The 21,884-nt window shown below is 37.8% G+C and overlaps 1 protein-coding gene across 10 annotated transcripts in view; it reads right to left on the reverse strand.

The window, feature by feature from the left end:
• Positions 1-21,884, reverse strand: part of MTUS2 (microtubule associated scaffold protein 2) — a 588,550-nt gene that overhangs the window by 244,769 nt on the left and 321,897 nt on the right. The gene's annotated exons all lie outside the window — the stretch shown is intronic.

Genomic DNA, 21,884 nt, shown 5'->3' on the forward strand with positions numbered 1-21,884 from the left:
GCTTTTCATATACTCTAGTCTTTACATAATAAATTTAAATTGTAGAGTGCTATTCTCAGATATACTGTAGACACCTTGACTATGGCCACGGAGATAATGCACCAGTTTGGGTTTTAAAAGAAATGACCGAAATCTCAAGTGCTATATGGGAAATGTGACATGCTTAGCATTTTTACCAGGCAGGTTTCATGCCCTGAATAGAATCACACACCTAGTATTCTGACTACTTACTAACCCAGAACAAATGTCTCACTAAATCTCATATGTCTGAGAAACATTGACCAAAATATTTAGGACCAAATGAAGTTTATGAGCATACACACAAACTGTAATTAATTTGACTGATTTACTAAATAAACTTTGCCCAAGTGCCATCAATGCTATAATAAAATATTTTGGCACAAAGTAAAATTTGAGATTTATGGTCATCGTTATGGACTTCTATGCTATTAACATCTCTTCCCAGCTTATTTACCACTTGGGAAATAACTCACTACATTACACTCACCGCCTCACTGGCAAATATGTTTTTACAGAGGGCACACAAAGTCTTAGTCTCATTGTACTGGAGACTTCACTATGGTTAAGAGGAAGGTATAGAAATTGACAATAATGCAATTTCATAGTCATAACCAACTACTACACAACCATAGACATTTAGGGGGGAAAAAAAGAGGATGCTCAGGGAAAATATACCCCAGGGTATTTATCTTTCTTTCTAGGCCTGAATAGGAAGGCTCTTGTGAGCAGGGAAAGGTGGGTTGACAATTAGCCCCACCTCCAGAATTTCTCAGGCTCATTATCCAGTGAGAAATTTGGGAGTTCAGCACTGGATTGGTCCAGTTGTGGTCTCTTGGGCATAAAGGCCCAGTCACCACCATAGCCCCAGTCCATCACTCACACTTTAGGTAGACTGCCTTCACAAGCACTGTGAAAGAGTTTCTAGAAGCATGCAGAACACAGACATATATCACAGCTGCCAAGATATCAAAATCTCAGTTATGCTGGTACCCAGGGAGATAGGCTTTAATTATCACCTTTCCACCTTAACAACTACTGCTCATCACTGTTTTTATACCTATAATTATCTTCCTAAATCAGATTCCCTGTGAGCCAACTATGTAAAAAAGATGAAAGAAAGAAAGAAAGAAAGAAAGAAAGAAAGAAAGAAAGAAAGAAAAAATATAAGAAAAGATAAGAAAAGAAAAAATACAGACACATTTGTATATTGGAGATGTTAGTGGCAGCTATGGTGAGGCCACCAAGACACTGAGATTTTTCTGACATTTTCCCATTTTTTTAAGCTTATAGTTGTCTAAAGAGATGCCCTCAAACTCCAACTGGATTTTTGAACTCCCAACAAAGGCATGACTAATAATGAATACAACTTGGGCAAGCTGAAGCATTATGAGATGGTGGAAGGTATGTTCGAGAACACCTATGCCCACAACCTTCTGGGCTTACCAACATGCAGCTATGTGGCAGCTGTACAGTGGTGCTGCCTGCTTTGGCACAGGATTCCTGACAGCTCTTCCTGAGTGAGCACACCTATGTTAGCAAGACAACAGCATGGTATTTTCTCAGGGTAAATCACTTGAATTTGGTTGTCTGTGTTAAAAGGGAAAAATGTGGAAAGACCAAAGTCCACAATGGTGATGATGCAGGTCACAGTAAATGTCCCCAAGCCAGCCAGTAGTCAAGGTTTCACAGTCCAGGAATGGCTGGAAAGCAGCAATTTGCTGTCAGACTACCACAACACCGTCATCCTGGGATGACAATATATTAAGTTATATACGTGAAAATCTCTGGCCTAAGAATGCCAGTGTTGTAATTAGGGGAGGAAAAAACCCCACACCAAGCAAATCCATCTCTCCCCAGGAAGCACTGAACTCTGCATGAGAACCTAAGTAGTGCACCTCCCTGTGCTCACACATGCCTACCACCCACAGGTCCCTGGGCTCTCCTGGGAGTCACTGCCATGGTCATAGGGAGGCCAAACCAATGCCAAGACAGGCAAGTTCCCCTATCAACTATTTGTCATGGGGCCCAGCAAAGGCAGCAGAGCATGTGGACCATGGATCTGGAGCCGGTGACCTAGGTTTGAATCCCAGCTCCACTACTTGCTAGCCTGATAAATCTAACAGGTCACTTAAGCTTTCTTTACCTCAGTTTTTCCATCTGATTAATGGGGTTAAAATAGTATGAAACCTATGAGTGGCAGAGGGATTGAGTTAATATGTGAAAAGCACTTGGTAGTATAAGTGCCATGTAAATGTCAGGTATCACTATGTTATTTTTCTTATGACTATAGCATATCAGAGCAGAGCAAATAGGTGGAGTTTCTGAGGGCTTCTCACTGAAAAAACTTTCTCCTGACTGCCTAGGGTTCAGCTCAGCTGTGAATTGGAGCTTCCTAACCTAATTCAAAGGGCAATAAATTATGGTTTATGTAAAACAGAGTAAAACAAACAGAAAGACAAGTTGTTGAGCTACATGAAAGAACAAAAGATTAGTGAAGTAGTTTGCCAGGTTAAATAATTAGAGGCAAAATATCTTTTTCTTCAGTGAATTCCTTTTTAACTACTCCCTTGCCTGGCCTAGAGAAAATTATTTTCATGCAAGGTGGATATTACCAGCTTTAATGGCTTAACTAGAACAAAGATAGCTTTATAGCTTTATAGCCTTCATATTATGATGAGAACATGAAGAGCTGTTATGACAGTTTGACACACGGGACTATGTATCTCCAAGGAGTGGCATAAATATTAAAAATCATAATTATCTCTTTCCTGGGGAAAAAAGATCTCCGTAACAAAATATTTACTTTTGGTTTTCTCTCCTCTTGAGACATTTCTAAAAGTTCCCAACAATGAATTCTGGAACCTAATGTTTGTGAAAGTCCTAAACATTCTTTCTCATTGCCTTATGTGCCACACCTTCTAGAGAGGAGACAAACATGTAATTTATAGATGTAGCTCAGCTGCCCAGGCTCTTATAGGAGCTCCTGGGGAACCTTGTGAAGTGACTACCCAATTCCTAGTGAGATCCTGAGTTTCAGCCTGCTGGATGCAGAGATGCTTCCCCAGGATCAGAGCTGATCTGCATCTTATATGGCCACTGGTGCTTCTCATTCTAATGTTTTCTGACTTCCAGAATCTGCGCATGGTCTATTGACCCCTATGGTGCCTTTGTAGGAAATTTGAGGGATTTCAGGGCTAGGCAAGGAGAAAGATGGGACCGCAAGGTGGGTGTAGCATGCACATGCATTCCTGGATGATGCCCTGACAGCCTTGCATGCAGGAGAGGCCTCTCACAGCAGAATGTCAGAGGCCAGAGGCCAGAGGCTACCATGCAGGTTGCTACTTAGAAGGGAGAGAAGGCAAGGGAACTCCCTGGGAAGAGAGGGATGGGAGAGGGCCCTTGTGTGATGGTGCTCAGTGGCCAGAAGGAGCCTCAGGGTCAGAGAGCTCGGCAGGGCAACAGCAGCCTGGGGTCCTCCTAGCCCACAGCTATCTGTGGCTTGTCAATGTTGGGTACAGTTTTGCAGGGTATGCAAAGCAGGCAGGCTCTAAATGGCTAAAAATCTGCATATCTGGGTTATGTTCAAAACAATGAGATGTGTAAAAATTTAAGTTTGGTGCTGGTGAGCTTTGAGCTAACAAGCCTCAGCCTGCTGTGAAGAAATAAAGAGTTTGGCAGCCAATATACTAAGGCCATTTGTGGCTCATTCGTAGAGCATGCCTAACAGGCCAAATGAACTACAAGACATAGATCTTCCTGACTAGTATAATTTACACTGAATGGCTAAGTCATTGAACCTAGGGACTTATTGGTAATTTCTGATTCTTTTGGTACTTCATCACTTCATTCCTCTGAATAAAGCCACAGTTCCCATATCGGAAAAATATATTACCTATTCATGTTTATTCCACTTCTCCTTGATGCCTTGACATTGAATCAAGTCCTAGAGAAGACACAGGAGAAGCACCTGAATTGCTTGATAAAAATTGAGATTCTTGAATCCCAACTGCCCTCTGGGAGGTGAAAAATCAGTAATCTCAAAATTGTTTAAAGTTCTCCAGGTGATGGGAAGCCAAGTCGTAAGCCAAGATTCTAAAAAGTTTCCATGGAGAAATGCAAGATGTGATCTCTGCCCTGAAGTAATTTTCTTGTTGTTTTGTTAAAACAAGACAGATGCACTTCAGGAACATAAAAGAGAGGTTCAGGCCAACAGAAAATCATGAATGAAGCCAGAGAAGTCAGCACAGAATGTCTATGGGCCAATGAGGAAAGTGCCATAACCTCTATCAGAGGTGTGTACTGGTGGTTGGGGGGATGGTAGGGGGGCAGTGAGACATTCTGGTTGAATAAGTAGTTGGGCTGGAGTCATACTATATAGAGTCAGTCAGAATAGAAAATACTCACCAAGTGTGGCATGAATAAGAAGACACAAAAGACAGGACGGTAACATCAACAAACTGCCAATCTGGATATAAAGCCTCTCGGCATGACTAACAGATGCACAGAAATGAGATGAAAGACTTGTTGAAATTTTGCTATCAGGAGAAGTTTCCTTTTATTGGGAAATACATAATTTTAAGATATTGTACAATCGACAGAACCAATGTACTATGGGGGCACCTGGGTGACTCACTGGTTGAGCATCTGCCTTTGGCTCAGGTCGTGATCAGGTCCTGGAATCGAGTCCCAAATCGGGTTCCCTGCAGGAGTCTGCTTCTCCCTTTGCCTATGTCTCTGTCCCTTTCTCTGTGTCTCTCATGAATAAATAAATAAAATCTTTAAAAATGAACCAATGTACTATGTATATGATTAGAATATAAACTATATCTGAAATATCAGAATTACATGTGTAATAAGCAAACGTTCAGTACTTGAAATGTGGCTACTCCAAATTGAGATGTGCTATGAAGGGAAAATATGCAGTATGGAAAAAAGAATGTAATAATAAAATTATTATAATATTATATATATTATATATATAATTATATATAATTATAAAATATGCAGTATGGAAAAAAGAATGTCATATTAATAATTTTATATTGCTTACATGTCACAATGATAATATTTTAGATCTACTGACTTAAGTAAAATGTATTATCAAATTAACTTCATCTGCTCCTTTTTACTTTTTCAACATGACTGCCAGAAAATTAAAAATTATCTATGTGGCACACTTATTTCTACTGGGAAGGGCTGTCTCAGAAATCCTCTGTCTTGATTCCATTACACTCCTGAGTACACTGAAAATTTTCTCCTGAAATATCTTTTTGATGCTAAGACTGTAAAGCCGTAATACAGTGTAGTGGTGGCAATTTTGGCTCATTTAGTCCTACCTCTGGATATTTAAGAAACTTTAGGCACTGGCGCTCCACTTGTCCCCAGTCACATCATTTCTGAATGAGTGATGCATTTGGAATAATTAAGGAAATGGGATAAGGGACACACAGTGCATAAGCCTCCTATGTTCCCAGGAGCTCGTATAATTATACCGTCCCTACATGGACAGTATTCAAAACACACACAATATTTTATTTTATTTTATTTTATTTTATTTTATTTTATTTTATTTTATTTTTTATTTTATTTTATTTATTTTATTTTATTTATTTTATGAGGAGCCCAAAGCAGGACTCGATCCCAAGACTCCAGGATAACAACCTGAGCCAAAGGTAGATGCTCAACCACTGAACCACTCAGGTGTCCCAAAACATACACCATTTTAAAATGTCCATTACTGCTATTTGCAAGTAAGAATATTTATCTTTTAACATCTAGCAGCCAACTGGAAAGTGTTTTCCCTTTAAAACAAAGATCTGTGAAACTTACCAGTTTACATCTTAACAAATTATTGTTTGCTTGACTACATTATTCTGCTTTTTCATCCTTGCTGCAAAAGATTTTTTAAAAATCACACTGAGTGAATGAAAAGTTCTCTCACTTTCTCAGAGTGGCAAAATCAGCTTTTTTACCTTTCAATGCTTTGTTTAGTTGAGGATATTACTTTTAAAGACAAAGCACTTAATTCCAACTTCCCATACTATACTCAAGGCTTCTAGTTCTAGTCAAATGTTGAAAGGGAGGTTTAAATAGAAGCATTACAATGTCTGGAGGACAGGCACTCTGAAATCCCTTTCTTTATATGATTTTATACCACCTGCCCTGTGCCCAGTGGAACAAAGAATTGCATTATTACTGACACCTACCTACAATGAATATCTAAATCTCTCTGAACAAAACAATATTACACAAAGTATCAACAAATAAGACATTTTAACAACAAAAAAGGGAACAATCATATCTTACCTTGGCAGGGTGCATCATTATTTCTAATATTTTGTCTTTTCAAACCCTGTGCAGTTTGTAATCTATTGTTATTGGCGAAGCATTAATGACTTGCTCAAGGAAAGGAGGAAAATAAACACGTCTTGAAACTCTGTATGAGAATATGGATTAAGCACTTTCATAAAATTATTTTGTTTAATCATATCTAATTCTAACAGCTTTGAAACAGGTGAAATTGCCAATTTCTAGTTGACAATACAGAATCTCAGATGGCTAAGGAACTTGTTAACAGCCACATAATAGTGAGGATGAAATTACAGCTATCAACTCTGTTTGCTTTGTTCCAAATCCAGTGCTATTTCCAATGCAGTGAAACTGAACACATACAAGAATTATATTAACTCTTTCAAGTCCAATGAAACTACTATGAAAAGGAAAGTAATCAAAACTAGAAGACAGAAATGAACCAATATGGAAATGAATCTCTATATGCATATTGAGGTTTTTAAAACCTTTGTTGAGGGATAGCAGTAAGAGTATTCATTCTGTGACTCAATGGTTACTAAAGGAATAAAATGATAAGGGGAAAAAAAAGAGAAACAGATGTGGCAGATGGGGAGAGCTTCGAGAAGAAAAATGCCTACTAAAACCTTGGAGGAATGTCAATGGATTCAGAATAGGGCATATAGAAATGGGGACCATTTCTGTTCCAGTTTGTTCTAACCCAAAGGGGAATTATGCCATCAAGGTGAAGAAGTCTAGTGCAATCTTGAAATGGGGTAAAAGGAGGCATAAATTCTTGTTTCTTCTGATTATTAGTGCACCTGTCATTGAAGATTTTAGGGCAAAAGAATGTCAACATAGATTTTTAATCTTTGTACAACCAGGTTCAGGAATTAAACTAATTAAATTAATTTTGGTAACAGGTAAAGCAATCTGCAATGGGAACCAAAGTACCTTCATGGAAATGTGTTTCTGAAGTTGTGACATGAGCATGGTCAGGAATAAGCCCGAGTATAATACTAGCTAACATTCATTAAGCAATAAGCATGGGCCAGTGCCTATAATAATAGTTTTATAAACATCTCATTAGTGCTCAAAGCAGTTTTCTTTCTAAGAATTTGTCCATTTTACCTACATTATCTAATTCTTAGTATATAACTGGTTATACTATGCCCTTATAATCCTTTTTATTTCTCTGAAGTTGGTAGTAATGTTCCTCCCCTCTTCCATAACTGATTTTAATAACCTGACTCTTTTTTTCCTGTTTGTCAATTTTGTTGATTTTTTCCCTAAGAATCCACTTTTGGTTTCATGGATTATCTCTATTGCTTTTTCTGTTTTGTTTCATTTACTTTGTAATTGAGAAATAATTATTTCCCTCCTTATGCTTGCTTTGTGTTTTTGTCTATTCTTCTTTTTCTAACTTCTAAGCATAGAAGGCTATACATTTGAGATTTTTCTCATATTTTAATATATGAATCCATAGTTACAAATTTCCCTCTAAGCACTGCTTTGGCTATATACCATAAATCTTGGTGTGTTTTATTTCTATTCATCTTAAAGGATTTTCTAATTTTCCCTTGTGATTCTTTTTTAACTCATTGGTTATTCAGGGTTTTTTTTTTAATGCCTTAAATTATTCAGTTCTTTATTCGATCGAATAACATGCTTTGCACAATTTCAAATTTTTAATTGAGGCTAAATTAATTTATGAAGTAAGTTTAATTTTATAATTAAAAATATAATCTTAAATTCATTGAGATTTGTTTTATAGCCAAACACATGGTCTACCCTGAAGAATGTTCAATATGCACTTGAGAAAAATATGTGTTCTCTATTGCTTAGGAGAGTGTCTTGCAGAAGTCTATTAGGTCTACTTGATGTACAGTGTTGATAAAAGTTTTCCATTTCCATGTTGATCTGTTCTCTAGGTGCTCCATCATTACTGTACGTGGAGTATTGAAGTTTTCAACTCTTATTCTTTTTTTTTAATTTATTTTTTATTGGTGTTCAATTTACCAACATACAGAATAACCCCCAGTGCCCGTCACCCATTCACTCCCACCCCCCCGCCCTCCTCCCCTTCTACCACCCCTAGTTCGTTTCCCAGAGTTAGCAGTCTTTACGTTCTGTCTTCCTTTCTGATATTTCAACTCTTATTCTTAAATTCACTATTTATCTCTTCAATTCTGTCAATTTGGTTTCATGTATTTCAGGGCTTACATAATTTGGTGCGCATATCTTTATAATTGCTATGTATTCTCAATAGATTGACCTTTTTATAATTTTATTCTTCTTTCTTTCTACTAAAAATTTTTATCCTATACTCTATTTTCTCTTATATTAGTATAGACACTCCAGTCCTATTTTATTTTTTTATTATTATTTTTAAACATTTATTTATTTATTCATGAGAGACACAGAGACAGAGACACAGAGGGAGAAGCAGGCTCCCTGCAGGGCGCCTGATGCAGGACTCAATCCTGGATCCCAGGATCACGCCCTAAGCTGAAGGCAGATGTTCAACCACCCAGGCATCCCATCCAGTTCTCTTTTATTTTTAAATTTTTTTAATTTTTACTTTTTTATTGAAGTTTGATTTGCCAACATGTAACATCCAGTGCTCATCCCATCAAGTGCCCCCCTCAGTGCCCATCACTCAGTTACCCCAACCCCCCACCCATCTCCCCTTCTGTAACCCTTTGTTCATTTCCCAGAGTTAGTAGTCTCTCATGGTTTGTCTCTCTCTCTAATTTTTCCCACTGAGTTCCCCTCCTTTCCCTTATAATATCTTTCACTATTTCTTATATTCTCCATATGAGTGAAACCATATGATGATTGTTCTTCTCTGATTGACTTACTTCACTCAGCATAATACCCTCCAGTTCCATCCACGTCCAAGCAAATGGTGGGTGTTCATCCTTTCTGACGGCTGAGTAATATTCCATTGTGTATACAGACCACAGCTTCTCCAGTTCTCTTTTAGATACTGTTTGTATAGTATATCTTTTCCCATCCTTTTATTTTCATATATTTGTCCCCAAATTAAATCTAAAGTGCGTCTTTTGTAGATGGCATATAGTTGGAGTATGAATCCACCGTTATTTCTCTGCCTTTTAATTTACATTTAACATGATTATTGATAAGGCAGAATTTATGTTTGCTGTTGCTATTTGTTTTCTATAAAATTATGTCCTTTTTATTCCTCTCTCCGTTATTGACTATTTTCTTTTGTGTTACATAGGTATTTTCTAGTTTACCATATTAATTCCATTTTCTTTCACTAAAGGACTCTTTTTTAGTAATATAGGGAAGGTATAAGAGTGACAAATTCATTTTTTGTCAATGGGGGAACATTTAATTTCTTCTTTATAACTGAATCACTGAGCTTGGAGCCTGACATGGGGCTTGATCTCACCACCCTGAGATCATACTTGAGTCAAAACCAGGAGTCAGACTCTCAATTGACTGGGTCACCCAGGTGCTTTCTCTTTGGGTTTTGACAGTTTATTCATGATGTTCCCAGGATAATTCTCTGAGCTTATAGTATTTGGAGTTTGTTGAGTTTCTCTGATGTGTAGATTAATGCTTTTAATCAAATTTGGGAAGTTATTAGCCATTATTTTATTTTATTATTTTTTAAGATTTTATTTATTTATGAGAGAGAGAGAGAGAGAGAGAGAGAGAGAGAGGCAGAGACACAGGCAGAGGGAGAAGCAGGCTCCATGCAGGGAGCCCAACATGGGACTCAATCCCAGACCCTGGGATCACACCCTGGGCCAGAGGCAGATGCTCAACTGCTTAGTCACCCAGAGTCCCTAGCCATTATTTTATTAAGCATTCTTTCTGTCCTTTTTCTTCCTCTCTTTATGGGCTTCTATTATGTACATGTTGTTGTGCTTAATAAAATTCTACAGGTCTCTGAGACTCTTCACGTTTTTTCATTCTTTTTATTTTGTGTTCCTCCAACTGCATAATCTCAATTGATCTATCTTCAAGTTAGTGATTCTATTTGCTCAAATCTGCCATTGAGCCCCTTGAGTGACTTTTTTTCATTTTAATTACTGTACTTTTCAGCTCTAGAATTTCTATTTAATTTTTTTAAAGATTTTATTTATTTATTCATAGACACAGAGAGAGAGGCAGAGACACAGGCAGAGGGAGAAGCAGGCTCCATGCAGGGAACACGATGTGGGACTCGATCCCGGGTCTCCAGGATCACACCCCAGGCTGCAGGTGGCGCCAAACCGCTGCGCCACCGGGGCTGCCTGAATTTCTATTTAATTTTTAAGAAATAATTGCTATCTCTTAATACTTTATATTTTGATCAAGGCATTTTTTCTCATACTTTATTTATTTGTATATGATTTCTTTTTACTCTTTATACATATTTAAAACATCTGCTTTAAATTTTTGTCTATTGCATCCAATGTGTGAGCTTCCTCAGGGATAGTTTCTTTTTTCTTTTAAGATTTTATTTATTTATTCAGGAGAGACAGAGAGAGAGAGAGAGAGAGAGAGAGAGAGAGGCAGAGACATAGGCAGAGGGAGAAGCAGGTTCCCTACAGGGAGCCTGATGCAGGACTCAATCCCAGGACCCCGGGATCACAACCTGAGCCACCCAAGTGCCTCCCTGAGGATAGTTTCTATTGATTGCCTCCTCTCCCATGCAATCTCCTCACTTGGTGATTGGCCATACTTTCTTTATTCTTTGTGCATATCATTTTTTGTTGAAAATGGAACATCTTAAGTGATGTAATTTGGCAATTTTGGAAATCAGACTTTCCTCTTTCCCCAAAGCTTATTTTTGTTGTTTGTTTAGTGACTTTTCTGAACAAACGCTGTAAAGTCTGTATTCATTGTCATGTGTAGCCACTAAAGTCTCTGATCTATCCACTTAGCAGACACCGAATGACTGAACAGGGATTGCCTTAAATGCCTGGAAATAAGTCTCCCAGTCTTTGCTGAGTGGCCTCCATGTGCTATTGGTGCATACCTTCATTACTTGGTCAGGCAATTTACACAGCTCCATCTAAGCCTCTATTTCCTGCTTGTTCAATGCCTCAAGCACAGCTAGAAGTGAGCACTTAGGGCCTCCTTGGTCCTCCCAAACATGCACACTACCTGGTAAAATGCACAGACCTATGTATGAGCATAGCCTTTGAGATTCCCAGAAACATATCAGAGTTTCAGAGACCCTTATGGAAATGGCCTTTCCCAACTTTTCCTTTTTAAGAATTTGGTTAGTGCACTGTTTGCCCAATTGTTATTCCCTGCCTCAAAGAATCACATGTTTAATGATTCTCTTTGACTGCTTTCAATGAAGGTCTCCAAGAGGGAAAAAGCTGCACTGACAAGCTCTGAGCTGGTCCAATTAACATAGCTATATGAGTGGGGTCTTCCAGAGAACTACCCGAAGGGTTAAATAATGACAATTCCCTGACAATGTGGCTTTTAGGGACTTGCGATCTTGTTTTGCTCCCCACAATGGCTACCAGGCTACTGGGTTTTACCAAGACTACATACCATCAATTTCAAGTCTGCCACAGCTGGGGAGGAGGAGATGGAAACAGGGCAAGTAAAAAATGGCATAAAACTCACTATTCTTACTAAGATTTGGCTGTTTTTCTTGAGTAAATACTCCCAAGATTGTTGTAAGACTTTGGTCAATTTACAGAATTCCTAAAATGTTGACTGGGATCATTTTTGCCAGTGTTCTTATTACTTTAATGAAGAGGAATATTTTCAGTGATCTCTCCTACATTCTTTTTGCTGACATTGCCCATTGCCCAATTTTTCACAAATTACCAAAGCAATTCAATGGGAAAAAGAAAGCATTTCCAAATATAATGCTAAATCAGTCAACTGGATATTTCTTTTAAAAAAATAAACCTTAGCCTTTGATATTTATTTTTATTTCTTTTTTTTTAACCCTTGATATTTAACATAGACAAAAGTAACTGAAAAGTTTAAAGTCTAAATTTTATAAAAGAAGACATTAGAGAATACCTTTGCGACTGGAAATAGCACAGATTTCTTCAACTTGATACACACACACACACACACACAAAACAATCATAAAAGAAAAAAACATATTTCACTCAAAATTTTAAAATTCTGTCATCAAAAGACACTGGGCAGAAAGTGAAGAGGCAAACCACAGCTCAGGAGAAAATATCTGTAAAACATTTATCTGATGAAGAATTTCTATCTAGAATATATAAATAACTCTTACAATTCAGTAATAAAGACAAGCAAAACCAAATAACAATGGAAAAGTGTTCTGAACAGATATTTCACAAAGAAGATATATGAAAAGTCAAAATACAAGAAAAAGGCTCAACATTAGCCACCATGGAAATGCAAATGAAAGCCACAACATAATAATATAAACTCACCAAAATGGCCAGCACTAAAAAGACTGAAAACAACAAATGCTGGCCAGGATCTAGAGCTACTAGAACTCTCATACATTGTAACTGTGAGTATAAGATGATGGCGCAGCGGTTTGGCGCCTGCCTTTGGCCCAGGGCGCGATCCTGGAGACCCGGGATCGAATCCCATATCAGGCTCCTGATGCATGGAGCCTGCTTCTCCCTCTGCCTGTGTCTCTGTGCCTCTCTCTCTCTCTCTGTGACTATCATAAGTAAATAAATAAAAAATTAAAAAAAAAACAAAACATTAAAACCAAATACACACCTATTTAGCAATTTGACTCTCGTGGATTTGCTCAAAAGAGATGAAAGCAAATGTCTATGAAAAGGCATTAATAATACATATTAAACATCCTTAAAACCACTAAATTCTAATGCCCAAAGCAAGCATACTAAGGACTTCTTGCCCCAAAGTCATTTGTTTGGGGATTAAAAATAGCAACACTTTGCCTAGAAGAGCTATGGAGCATTTACATTAAAACCCCACCTTCCTGCAATTCTGGTCTGTACACACCCAGGCTGGGGGTTTATTGACAATGAGCAGACTCAGGGGTCCCTAGGAACTCAAATGTCATATGGCACATGCAGCAGCTGGCCTCCCTGACCATCACATCATCCAGCCATGTTGTCACGTTAGTGGATTCCTTAAGAAAATTATACTTGTTGCTCATGGAGATGATGGACCCATCATTGGGGCACTCTCTGCCACCTGTGGCTGATAGGGGTACACAGATAGTAGGGAGGACCAAAGTGCTAATATAGCACTGTAACTACTTGGGCTTGTCAGGACAATGAGGCTGTGGTTGTCATGGCATCCATGCCTCAAACTCTGACACTAGGTCTCCAAAGTTTTTGAAACAGTGAAAAGGGATAGAATTGCCCTATAGTTTTATTTCTGGATGATTTTAACACCTTCCAGGTATGGCCCCTAAAAGAGAGGAGAGAATGCAGTCACAGGTGAGGTAAGGGTTTTTTGAAGAGATATTCAAATGAGTAGACTTAAAATCAAGTGAACATACATAAAAATCACTTTTCAATCAGGTTCCTAAGTCTAGTTATGAACATCTATGTAATAGGGGAGAACATGATTCATGGGAAATTATACTGTCATGAGAAGACAGAGCGTGAATGTACTAATGAGGTCAGAAGGCCTACCCTGAGACATCCCTCTCACCAGGCACTGTCCTACCAGCAGTAGCCAAATCTGATATCATGTGACCAACCCTGCCTCCCTGTTCATAATGGACTGGACCAGCAGCGGCTGCAGTACTCAAGGAAAGCTAGCCCATAGGCTGGCCAGTGCCCTATGACCTGGAACCAATTAATGGGGTGAGAAACTTGGAAGCCTGAAGAAGCTTGGGTCAAATGCTACAGATTTGTCTAAAGATATAAACATATCAATGGATGCCCATGAAAGTCCAGGAAAGTCTCAGGAAAAAGTACAAGGACTCAGTTTCCAAAATGAGTGACCTTAACAACTTAAAATTTGCTATTGTACATCTGCAACTTAATTCCCTTTTAGTGAAACACTGCTTCTATCTTTGCCCTATATCCCACTTTTCTTTCTTTGTTTTATGGATGTTTGTTTCTTTATAATACTTGTGTTTGGCAATTAAAACCAATATTGTATATATGTGTTCTGTGGCCTACTTCTTATGTGCTTGGAGGTCCCAGGGTTCAGGGGCCAACTGAGTGTGCGCTTCCTGGAGACAAATCATTTTGAGTGGAAAGATCAATCAGCCATGGCAAAGTGGTTATGAAAAGCCAGCCTTTGAGGAATAACTTCTCTCTCCAATATTAAAGATGCATAAATTATTCAACCTCATAGAAGAAGGTTTTACAGAGAAATATTCAAAGTTATTACAAATCACTTTTGCTTTTTAAAGATCACTTTTCCTTTTTAAAGAGCATCTTCATCTGGAAACCAACCAAAGACAAAATACTTAATCAACCAAACTTAGGACTGAAAAAGCTTTCTTGTCCTTAATGCATTTTATGTTCTGATTTCTGGATAAAGTTTGTTCACCTCAAACGTCTACGTGGTATTGATGCCTATGAACACAGCAACTGTTACTAGTTTTTAAAGAGTTATTTTTAGCCCATCCATAAAATTTCTCCTCAGTCTGAGGGGAAAAAAATCTTACCAATATTTTTAAAAGAAAGAACCTGGCTGTTTTTTATATACTAAGTGATATAAACTGGAAAATCTGGAAACCTAAATGATCTGGTTAAAAATCATAGGCACAAATTTTAAGCAACATCGTACACAGTGGAATCAGAGAGCAAATCAAAAGTATTTTCAGATTTTCCAAATAACTTTAAAATCACCAATTTTTCAGGGTGTTTTTAATTGATTAAGAAAGATATTTACCTCCTGTGCTTTTTTTCTCCCTAGAAAAATCCCAGGCGTCAAGAATGTATAGCGTCATTGTGCAATATTTAGTTTGCTGAGAGTTGGGATAGGAATTTCAGAATACCTGACTCAAAACCCCTCCTCAGTCATCCAGATGGATGCTTTCCCTCTCTACTCTAAGGAGGAATTTCTCCATTGTTATTACCATAGCTGCTGCTAAAACTTTCCAATGTCACTGCCCCAAATGACATTTTTTTTTGACAAAATGTAGTTCAGTAATTGATCTGTTAGAATCTTAACTCCCTTCATAAATTTTAGTTTTCTCATTTCCTTTCAGTCCCATACAGCTACTTTGCATCATACCACACTAGCCTGTGTTCATCAATTCCTTGCATGTGGTTAATGTAGGAATAATTTTTGGATAGTAATAAGAGGCTTATTCGTTCTTTCTAACTTCTTGAGTCTTTCTTTTGGGGTTCATCAATACCCGTGTGCTATTTTCTATTTTGAGCTTTGGATTATGTTGTATTAAACCAATGAAGGCAAATATAGTACACTACAGAAATTTCAGAATGTGTGAGTAAAGATTCTCCATCAACAGCACGGTTTTGTAAATAAACAGTGATGTAGGAAGCTACGGTGGATGTGTCTACTTGGGAGAGTTCACATATCTCTGGGTGTATCACATCCACCTCAGAGTCCACTCCTGTGACTGATACCCAATTTATTTAAATTCTGGTGCTCCTGCCTGATTAACCTAACCTCATTAAATCTTACTCCATGAATACAACCCCCTGCCACGTAGTCCTTAGAGGCCACCAGAGTTTCCTATATTATCATGTCAAATATGATTTGGTCAATTAAGCTCCCCAGTCCATGGTACTTCCCACATAGCAGGAAAGAAGATAAAGCATTTGAGAGACTTAAATTCTATACATATAAATTAGAATGTCTTAAATATATCTCCTATAGGGATAAGAAGTCCTTTTGTTCCATTAAACCAGTGGTTCTCAGCCAGAAATGCTTTTGCCTTGTAGGGTAGTATCTGGAGAAATTTTCTATTGTCACATCTGGCCTGAGGGTAATACTGGCACCTAGAGGGTGCAGTCCAGGGATGCTGCTAACCATCCTATAATACTCAGGAAAACACCCCACAGGAATATATTGATTGGTCTGAGCTTCAGAAACCTTGCTTTTATACAATAATTTTTTTTAAAGATTTTTATTTATTTATTTGAGAGTGTGAGTGAGAGAACACAAGTGAAGTGATGGGCAGAGGGAGAAGCAGACTCCCCATAGAGCAGGGAGCCCAATGCAGGGCTTGATCTCAGCACCCTGGGATCATGACCTGAGCCGAAGGCAGACACTTAACCGATTGAGCCACCCAAGTGCCCTACACAATAATTCTTAACTCTAGTTTTGTAATTCTTAGAGGATCTCTTAAGCATTCAGGAGTTTTTAATTTTTTAATTTGGAATTTTAATTTGGAATATAAGGAATATGATCATCTGGGTAGGGGTCACTAAACAAAGTTGGCAAGGCAACAAAATTTAACAAAGTTTGAATTTCATGGATATAAATGTTTTAGCCAAATTAAACAATTAAAAATTGTATAGGATTTATGTTGCTCAGCATTCAATGTGGTTTGACCCATAAACCAAATGTCCAATAGTTCATTGTAAAGTTCTATAAATAATAAAGCAATAAATATAAAGCAAACTGGTGATTAGAATGAGTTGTCATGAAGGATCACAGGCCAGCATCTGGATTCTCCAGATAAGAATATAGCCCTAAGACTCATACCTTTTATGTGTTGCCAAGACTCCTGGATCCTAGAGGATTCACTGCCATCATATTCAAGGCTTTGGATCTTTTTTATTTTCAGAAAGAATGGAAAGAAAGCAGTGTATAAGAGGACTTAAAAGATTCTGGGAGATAATGTTTGAAAGTCACCTTGTATCTAGATTCCTCCATATATGTATCCAAGGGTCTTCTGAGCACACCTTAGGGGTTCTCTATGATGCCGCAGGCAGTCTTGTGAACAGAGCTCTACTGATGCAGTCTCAGACTAACAAGGACCCATTTCAGTCTGTGGGTCATGGTTGAGTATTTTTAAGTGTTTTAGGATGGGAAATCTCCAGGAAGGAAATAGGTTTACTTTTTAATTTAAACCAGTTGCTGTTCTTCCCACTCTAAAATCTATTTCAGAGTTGGCAAATAAGTTTCATTATAAGTGCCAATTTCAATCTGTTGAAAGCATTGTATAGAGTAGAATAAGATTCCAGGCCCCATGGGAAAGAGTTCTGAGATCAGTCAGTGAAGGTTGGATAAGGAGAAATGGCGGCCTTTTTAGATCTATTTCCTTTAACTTTCATGAAAAAATTTAACATCCCACCCAGCCCCATAGCCTATGAGGATTTTTTTCAAATTATGACTATTATTTACAGTAGCCTCTTCTCAGTTTTTTTCCTTCTTTAAATGAGTCCATTTTGTCTCTTCCCTTTTCTATCTATACTTAGACTCCTTGAGATTCTATCCACTCTCCTGTCTGGAAAGATGACTTAAAGGCTAATGACTTCCGAACTCTTATCTACAGCCCAAACCTCTCCTCTAAACTCTAGACTTGTGTATTCAATTGCCTGCTCCACCCTATTAAGCATCCCAAATGTAAGATGTTTAAAAGTGAACTTCTGATTTTCCTCTCAAACCTTACCCCTTCCCCAATGTGGTGGTTATAAGGACAGTAAGGATGGCATCTGGGCAAATCATGGGGTTGAGATGATGCACAGCCAAATGCCCATGTATTGGGGCATGAAGAGATCTGAAACTCTTTCCACAGTCTCTCTCTAAGGTAAACAGAAGACAGTTGAGAGTAAAAAGCCACCATGCCCGCTAACAGCCATGATGGAGGGCACGGGAAAGAAGGGTCTCAGGGCAACAGTGGTGCTAATGAAAGCCATGATATGGAGATGGCCCAACCAACACAGACAGCTGGTCAAGCCCAGGGAGCAGTACTATGTGCCACCTGCACTAAGAGAATAGACAATGGAGGCCACAGTGGGGGATGCTGTGATGATAAATGCTGATATGAAACACCAAGCAGGATGAGACTACTCACTGTTTGAACCAGACATGTTTGCCCTCTAGCATGATGCCACATAAGCTGCTCTCTGTAACCAAGTACCAATGGGGTAGGGGACAGCTGGAGGAAAACCTTTTTGAGGAAAAAGCAGTATAGTTAGAGACTTTTAAATCTGCATTGCAGAAAAAAAAGGGAGGGGACTGAATGAATTGAATATTATCCAAAAGACAACATTTTCAACCCTGCAAAAAGAGCTACCTGAAGCAGCAAAATCATATTCTCTGTTATCAGCAGAAGTGGTGGCTCATGACTGAGTTGAGTTCAGCTATAAAGAAATGAAGAAAAATATAACCCTCTTTATGACTAAGTTGGGACTGTAAATTTCAAATCCATTAAATATATGAAGAGAACATACAAATACACCTACCTTTGGGTGAAAAGGCTAATCTGTCTCTGTTACAGTTAGACTTTTATATTTACTAAGTTATAAATTGAAAATATGTGTGATATTTAAATAAATGCTCATTAGCCACCACAGGATGCAACCAAGTCTCTGTTGTAAGTTTCAAGGAAAAAAAAAATACATAAAGCATATTACTGAGAGCCTGCATAATCGAGCTTTGTACTTCTAGAAGACATTTGTTGGTCACGTGCATGTAAAGCCAAAGGTCTATCTCTGTTAGCAACACCCTATTGTCTTGCTCAAAGGCAATCATTAGTGAGTTCAATACATCCAGCAATCTCACAAAACACTGGAAATATTGTAACCCTCTCATGCCACAATGCCTCCCAAAGTCATCGATGTCTGCACAAAGCAGTGACAGATACCTACACAGGCTGTTTTCTTTGTCACCATCCTAAAGCAGTTTTTTTCCCCCAGCATACATATCAAGTGGAGAACATACATTGTCTAATGGCTATTGCAATGGAGTATTGCCATTTTCTCTTCTGTTACTACCTCTGCAAGTTTCAAATAGAAATGACTATAATCATGAAGGGAGGGACAGCAAATCCACCTCCCTGGGGAAGAGAGGAATCAAACCTCTTTCCTTTATAATTATCCATAAATATTTATGTTTTACTGCCCATTAATCTTTACATTGCAAAATAAGCTGCATAACCTTATAATATGTCTTTCATTATTCAAAGACAAAAATTAAGCTCCATGCTTGTAATGTACAAATAATATTGGACGTCAGTGTTAACTTTTCTGTTTTAAATTATTTTCAGCTTGCAATGCAAGAAGGTAAATTTTCTAAAAACAGAATTAAACAAGGATATGTTAAGAATCTATATGATTCTCAGGTCCTGGATATGCAGAAGACTTACATATTCCACTGGGATTCAAGCTATCCATTTGATTTATGAACATGTTATTGGCTGAAAATATAATGGAGGCATAAAAAGGCTGAATGATTGTCAGCAAAAGGAATAGTGGGCTGCTCTAATTTAAAGGCTGGAAAGATGCTAGTCAGTCCCAGTTTGGCATTTTACATCTACTCTGCAAATAGTTAATCCTTATAAAACATAAATCTTAGGGAATTTAATTTTCATGAAACACCTACCATAAATAATCACCATTTGCCCCACTGAGACAAAGGAACAAGCCCTTAAATTTATTCCACCCAAGTTCTGCAATTCTAGGCACAGGGAAATTCTCGTCCACATGACCACTGGGTATTAGGAGGAAACTATAATTTGCTACAAGCCAAATTAGGCAACAAAATCCCTAATCAATGGAGGGCAATATATTTATTAGGGAAATACAAGGTAATCTTAGAACAAAAAACAGAATGAAGTTTGGCTAATCTTTGATTCATGGATCACGCATTTTTACACTTCAAATCCAACCCTGTTTCTATGGAATAAAGTACTCCCAAATTCCATAATTCAATATGGACAACCATGACAAACACTAATGAATAGAGCATGCAAGCTACTGTTCTGGTTCTGATGGTTCACTGGCTTTTTTAAATGTCGAGGCTTAAACAGTGTGAAGGATTTCTCAAGGGTAAAACAGTAGATAGAAATGTGCCAACTGCCATGGGACCCTCCTTCTTTTGTCATCAAAAAATTGGTTTCTTGATCATCTCAGAGGTAAACAGCATACATTAAAAGTGCACCCAAACATGCAATATGTCACATTATACAAAATAAATGGGATAGACATATCGTTGCATGTCCAGGTAGCACAGAAACATCTGGGATCAATGAATCACACTTTCCCATAAAATAAAGAAAACCCGATTTAAGGGGGAATGAGCACGAAATAACTATTAACTCGTAGGAGTGTTGTTTCAAGTTAATATGAAATCAAATGAAATCAAACCACCTTTGCCAGTACGATGTCAAGTTACAATATGTCTCAGAGGAAAAGGAAAAGAGAAATCTGTACTCCCTGAAGAAAACAAGGAACTATCATCTAAATATTCACATAGGAAGCCGAGATTAAAAATATCTCAATTAAAATCTAAGTTTAGGTCTAAGAGGATATCAGAAGGTAATACATACAAAAGATATATGTTTTCACAATGTTAATTTCAGGACATAAAGTGTGCTCTTTTTAAGACATAAGTTTATGTGAGGCACAAAATAAAAGTCAGAAGAGCAATATAATCTCTTTGAATGCAGTACCAACGCACTCATAATTTTCTCATAAGGTTTTGAATAATTCATCATCTTGACCTTCCTTGGGAAAGAATCGATATGCTATTTCCATCCTAATCATTCACCCTGAGCTATATATTTTTTTTCCTAAAGAAATGGAAGATGTTAAACACAGTACCTAAGGCCCCAATATCTCAGACAACTAAGCTGCCTTTCCACTCACATATGAAAAATATAGTTAGGTGATAGACCAAAAACTGGAGCTTTATAAGCTTATATATATATTATATTGTGAGGCAGAACCCAAACTCAAATATTTAGAGTCATATATATTTCTGAAGTTTAGTTTGTTTCCTTAAGACCATTAACATAGAGGCCTAAAGAGACAACAAAATAAACGAACTAGGGGTGGTGGAAGGGGAGGTGGGCGGGGGGTGGGGGTGACTGGGTGACGGGCACTGAGGGGAGCACTTGACGGGATGAGCACTGGGTGTTATTCTGTATGTTGGCAAATTGAACACCAATAAAAAATAAATTTATTATAAAAAAACAACAACAGCAACAACAACAACAACAACAAAATAAACTCTAAAACTGAAGCAAGTAGCTGGGGAATTGAAGCCAACAAGCCCTTTAGGCTTAGTTACTTACATAACCCGGGGCATGAAATGGCCAAGTATCTGCATTCTTCCTCATTTTCTATTTGTAAACTGATAAATCCTTACAGTAGAATATCTCATTCCAGGAAGAAGAGATTGAGGATACAGAGATAATGACTTTAATATATTATACCAAATATCAACAAAGTAAGCTACTGAAAAAAATTATAATAAAAAATGAACAGATGCAATCATTTTGCAATCAAAACAAGTAAGTCCCAGGAAAACAATTAACTGCCTAGAAGGGCACCTGGCACATACTAGATATAGACTGGATAGGACGAATGCGAGAATGTCATTTAATGATTCCTACGCTCTGTGACTATGATGTAATTTGCAAGCCCCCTTATTAAATGTTATTAAAACTTTCAGGATGGTGAAAGCAGAACACTGAACCAAGCAGGGGGCCCTTCTGAATGCAGTGTGGCTGCCTGGGGTGT

The sequence above is a fragment of the Canis lupus genome, chromosome 24 (assembly GCF_048164855.1).
Source record: "Canis lupus baileyi chromosome 24, mCanLup2.hap1, whole genome shotgun sequence".
Classification (NCBI taxonomy): Eukaryota; Metazoa; Chordata; class Mammalia; order Carnivora; family Canidae; genus Canis; species Canis lupus.